The sequence below is a fragment of the Canis lupus genome, chromosome 1 (genome assembly GCF_011100685.1).
Source record: "Canis lupus familiaris isolate Mischka breed German Shepherd chromosome 1, alternate assembly UU_Cfam_GSD_1.0, whole genome shotgun sequence".
NCBI classification, from domain to species: domain Eukaryota; kingdom Metazoa; phylum Chordata; class Mammalia; order Carnivora; family Canidae; genus Canis; species Canis lupus.
This window is the reverse complement of record NC_049222.1, coordinates 1,832,179-1,837,956: the sequence shown is the minus strand read 5'-3', so window position 1 is coordinate 1,837,956 and position 5,778 is coordinate 1,832,179. Positions and strand designations below refer to the sequence as shown.

Genomic DNA, 5,778 nt, shown 5'->3' with positions numbered 1-5,778 from the left:
TTTACCCCAAAGATACAGGTGTAGTGAAATGCCGGGACACCTGCTCCTCAATGTTTATAGCAGCAATGTCCTCAATAGTCAAACTGTAGAAGGAGCCACAATGCCCTTCGACAGATGAATAGATAAAGAAGATAAAGAAATAAGGCCTCAACCAATGCCAAAAGATTGGGTTTATATATACAATGGGATATTCCTCAGCCACCAGAAAGGACGAATACCCACCATGTGCTTCGACATAGATGGAACTGTAGGGTATGATGCGAGTGAAGTAAGTCAATCGGAGAAGGACAATCATCATATGGTCTCACTCATACTGGGAATATAAAAAATGGTGAAAGGGATTATAAGGGAAAGGAGGGAAAATGAGTGGGAAAAATTAGAGAGGGAGGGAAACAATGAGAGACTCCTAACTCTGGGAAACAAACAAGGGGTAGTGGAAGGGGAGGTGGGTGGGGGATGGGGTGACTGGGCACTGAGGGGGGCACTTGACGGGATGAACACTGGGTGTTATACATGTTGGCAAATAGAACTGCAATAAAAAAGACACACACAAAAAAGACAAACTAGTTCCAACATGTTACAACGTGGAAAGTAAACCTGCAGCACACTTCTTAAATCAAATAATTAAAGGATGTAATTATGATAAGAAGAAACTTTTCACATTCAACAAAAATCAGGAGCAGACTTCCAGACAACTGGGAAATTATTTGCCGGTTCTCCAGTAAGTTTCAGATGAAGACAGGGTTGCTCAGGTGGCGTGAGGAGCTGGAGGCATTTGACATGAACTCGGTGGGTGGTACCTGCATCTTCCTACATGACTAAAAGTTTTTCATTTGATTTAAAGAGACAAAATTCCCTTTAGGTTTTATACGTGGTTTGGTTTCATTGACCATTTCTTAAGTCCCCCTTTCTCCTTTTAATTGTTAGTGTTTCTTTATGTAACCAATTATGTCCATGGAAATTCAGTTGTATACATTCATTAATTTTTGCAAAAATACTCCATTTGCCCCTACATCCCCGCAGAGCGGTACAATGTACTACTGGCCAGAAAATACAGCCTGCCTTTGTGACACAGCAAAACACCTCAAGTAGCAAGAAAAATACTGTTGACTGCTTCTTCAAATATTTTCCAAAGTGAAGTCTGCATCCACGCAGCCTCCATAGGTAATAAATAGTCATAAATAGGTTTGATTTCGAGAATGAATGAGGTTTTTTAAGATTTATTTATTTATTTATTTATTTATTTATTTATTTATTTTAGTGTGAGAGTGGGGGCAGGGGCAGAGAGAGAGAGTCTCCAGCAGTCCCTGCCCCGAGCACAGAGTACCCCATCCAGCTTGATCCCAGCTGAGATCATGACTTGAGAGGAAACCAAGAGTTGGATGCTTAACTGACGGGGCCACCCAGGCGCCCCAGAACAAAGTCTCTTCTTTAAAGCAAAACAGGTCATCCTGATATTAAACAATGGCCGTCACCTATCTGGGTGGCATGACAGTGCAGGGAGACTGGACTCAAAACATCCCGTGTAGTGTGGCACTTGTGATATAATGATGTTGGGGATGGGATTCACCAGAGCGAACCATCCACCTCTCTGTTCCCTCAGAACAGAGGCTGCTCCTCCAGAGTCATGTAGACCCTGCGAGCATCCTCGTTCTGAGGCAATTCCAGCCTTCTCTCATCCATGGGGTCTTGGGATCAAGAAGAGCCCGGGAGGACAAAACCAATCTATTTGCACGCTGTTTTCAATTGAAGAAAACAGAAGAGCTGCTGTTTGATCTCATAAGGATCAAAAGAGAAACCAGAATATAGGGACAAACAGAAATCCCACAACCAGTCCCAACCTCACGATTAAGTATTTTTTACAGTGAATCAATGTCCCAGGAATTATGCCCAAGCCTCACCTGCCCCTCTGCTGTCTCATTGGGTGGCCATGCACTTGTCCGCCCCACAAACGCTCACTGAGCACCTGTTGGGTACAGCCGTGTCAGGCATCATCCCTCCCTTCAGGGCAGTCCTAGTTTGTGGGGCCAGCACAACAGACAGACGATTCCACAAACTCTCCACAGATGGCAGGTGCGAGGGCTGAGGGGAGGAAGAGCTGGCCAGCCCCAGCTGGAGATGTGGGAGTCAGACGGGTCTCCACGGATTGTCAAGGCCGTGCAGGTGGCAGCCCTGCTGGTGATGCACAAGCAGCATGGGGTCAGCCATCAGTAGGTCATGGTGTCACAGAAACAGAAGCTCACAGAACAGCTCCCCGAGGACAAATCGCACTCAAGGAGTGGGGGCTCCCTCGGGCTGTGAGGGCAGCAGCTCAGCATTGGCTTGGCCCCCGAACAACATTATTCACTGGGGCTTCACGCAACTGTATGACTCTGTGTGGCCCCTCCTTCCCCAACACAGGACACATCCTCCTGCTCCAAATAGTCACCTGATGCCCTCCTTTCTCCCCCTTTGGAAGCCGGGTGACCACACCTGTTCCTGGGCACAGAGACCCCTGCTCTCATCAGCGTGATAGCATGAAACTCATCCTCTGCTAACCTCAAAACATTCTCTTTTCTCTTAAAGGGCCTATTTTGAAAATTTTGAAGAGAAAACAAACCAGAAGTGTGCCTTTTCCACTCCTTGCACTCTTGCTACAATAATCCTCTAGCTCCCTGGACAAGGGTTGTGCGTACAGAGGCTGTGAGAAGCTCACCAGATTTATGGTTGCCGAACATGAGTCCCTCCCCCTGTGTCTTCAGGTCGCAGGGTCGCCTGCTAGGAATCTGTTTGTACTTCTGTTGCTCCTGTCGGCTCCGCCTGTGGCTGCGTCACTGACCACAGACCTCTGAGTCCCTGGGATGAAGGAATTACTCTGTATTTTCCAAAGAAGCAGAACCCGTAGGCTGTGTGTGTGTACCTGCATGTGTGCCTGCGTGTGGGAAGGAAGATCTACCTTAAGGAGTGGACTCACACAGTCACGGAGGTGGGCATGACTGAAATCTGTGACAGGTTGACGGACTTCGGACCCAGGGAATAGTGGATGCTGCAATCCTAAGCCAGGATCCCTAAAGGGCCCCAGGCTTGGAATTCATGTGGGTTTCTGCACTGTGACCCAGAGGCAGGAACCCTCCACTTGGTCAATGACTGAATGACTGAGGTCATTGATTGATTAGATGTGGCCCACCACACGATGGAGGATGACCTACGTCACTGGCATCTACTGATTTCAGTGGCAATAACATCTCAACATAGCGTCACAGTGACGCCCAGAATGATATTGGAACAAACAGCTGGGCCACATCACCTCACCAAGGTGATCCGTGAGGCTAACCCTCACAGTTCGGAGGTGAGAGGCTCCAGCATTTCAGGAAAGGGCAGGAGCAGAGCTGACCTGTCACATAGGCACTTGGCTGCCTCGCATGTGTCTCTGCTGCCACATTGGAGGTCGGCACCTTGTTCTGCCCAAACTCCCTAAACCCACCCCAAGCACGGAAGGATGAGTCAGGGGGACGCTCACAGGTGACACCCTTGACCGCCCACAGCCCCATCAGAAGCACCACGCTGCTCTGGCTGGCCGGGTCTGTGGTGGCCGCGACGGTCCTAGGATTGCTCTCAATGCTCATCCTGTGAGGAGAGCGAATGTACGGAGAGTCCTGCCACCACCTGTTGCCCAGCAACGGCCACCTACCGGCTCACCAGGAGAGCGGGTACACACCACCAGCACCGCTCGCTGCCTCACGTCGGCATCCGTCCAGACTTTGTGAGCTATTGAAATTCAGCCCAAACCCAATAAAATATTTTTTATTCATTTTTTAAGATCTATTTATTTATTTGAAAGAGAGCGAGAGAGCACACACAGATGCAAGGGGGACAGGGGCAGATGGGGAGAGAATCTCCAGCCCAACATGGAGCTCGATCCCACGACCCCAAGATCACAACCTGAGCTGAACCAAGAGTTGGACACCTAACGAGAAACCCACCCAGGCGCCCCAATAAAATATTTTTAAAGAAAGAGTGCTAGGAGGAGTGGAACTGTGCCCTCTCATCCCCAGGGATGAGACCGTGTCGCATGGATGGAAACAAGACGTTGGGCCACATCCTCAGTCATTCGTTCGCTGTTTCCTATTCCTTATTCTGTCTTGTTCTGGAGAAATCGAGACATGTTTTCTTCATTAAAAAATACGGCCTTGGCTGGGGAACCATCTGTTACATCATCAAATTTGGGGCAGGCGAAGCAAGGCAACTGTTGATAATATATCTTGGCAATGGTGAGCTTGAAAGCAGGAAATACAAAATTCAGGCAGAAATAAACAGAAAGGAGCATGTCTTCTGGGGTGCGGGGCGCCAAGCCCCCCCCCCCCCCTGGCCGGCCTGGGAAACTCAGCGCTCATGTGGCAGACCTGAACTTCTGTTACTTCCCGGTGAGAAGGGGGCAGCCTTCTCTGACCCCCCCAAACCCGACCTTGGGTCACATGTGGGAAAAGATTGAGAGACGTGCATGCAGAGCCCAGGGCACAGGGCATGTGGGGAGGGGGGTGCCGGGGGGCCTTTCCTGCCTCACAGAAATTATAAATATCACTACAGTGTCACGGAGAGGAATCTCCAAAGGGAATGCGTCTGAGAGGTACCCGGGCTCTGTGGGCCCCGCTGGGGGCCTTACAGCGTGGCTCGGTACCGGGAGCACCCACACATCCTCCCCTCCCGCCCCGCGGCTGTGACACAGCAGAGCCTTCCCGCCAAGCGACCCTCAGAGCCCGACGCGGCTGCCCTGACCCCGGCTGCCCTGGGAGGCGCTTCCCCGAAGCCAGCAGGGTGAGCGTTCTCATCGGGCCGAGAGGCACCTGGGAACTCTGCGACTCAGGACAAGGATCCACCGCGGGTCTTCGCACCAGTGGCAAAGTCGTCACTGAAGGTGCGGCTCGCTGAAGACTCGGTGGAGCCACGTGCAGGCAGCGGGGAGCTCGGGCTGCAGGGAAGGAAGCTTCCAGAAGATGCCGCCGCTGCTTTGGCCAGAACAAATCTGAACCGGGATCAGTCAATTTCGGGTAAGATTAGAGAAAGGAATAAGTGATTTTATCTCTGGTTTGTATGTTCTGTATGATAAATGCAGTCTCCTGTTATCCACCCATTGGTCTCCCCTTGGGTTTTCCTCCCACCCAGACGGAGGGTTGCAGAGCTGTTCCGGGAGGGACGGGGTGACCTGTGACCCTTTACTGGCGGACTACCCTGTAGCAGGTGCACACCAACCTTGGGTTTGCGTTCAAGTCTCCCATGAGGGGAGGCTAACAAAATTATTTAGAGTCAGGCTGGTGCAAAGTGGCAGGTTTTCCAAAGCAATGCAGGTGTTGCAGGCTGCGCTTACGGACCTCGAAGGGATCGAGGGGGTAGGTACCTCTAAAGGCATCTGGTCCAACCTGGAGGCGACAAGTAAGTAGCAGTGATGCCCACAACAGAAAAGCCTTTCTCAGCCTCCGCGGCAGACCGGCCCCTGACCGGAGCGCCGCGCAGGCCGCCTGCAGGCCTCACCCACCCACAACTCGTCCTGAAGTCCCCGCAGGGGCCGGGTCGCCGGGCATCCAGGCGGCTTGACCCCTGCCTCCTGCTTTCTGACGTGCGGGGTGGTGAGCGGGCTCTGACGCTAAGCTTAGCGCGGCTAGAAGAAGGGGCGCGTGCGCTCGAACCTGCGCGGGGCGGCCTGGGGCACAGGCCCGCGTGCGGCTGGGGGGGCGGGCAGGGCTCGACCGCGTCTCCCGGCGGGGGCGGGCGGGCAAAGCCCGGGCCCAATGCCTGCCACGG

General features: G+C 52.2%; 1 long non-coding RNA gene across 1 annotated transcript; it reads right to left on the bottom strand.

Annotated features, from left to right (window-relative positions):
* Positions 1-3,932: 3,932 nt before the first annotated feature.
* Positions 3,933-5,498, bottom strand: LOC111090560. The gene is made up of 3 exons (XR_005352980.1): positions 5,230-5,498; positions 4,824-5,002; positions 3,933-4,255 (listed from the first exon to the last, which is right to left on the bottom strand). It is a non-coding gene; the product is annotated as an uncharacterized LOC111090560 (long non-coding RNA).
* Positions 5,499-5,778: the final 280 nt, after the last annotated feature.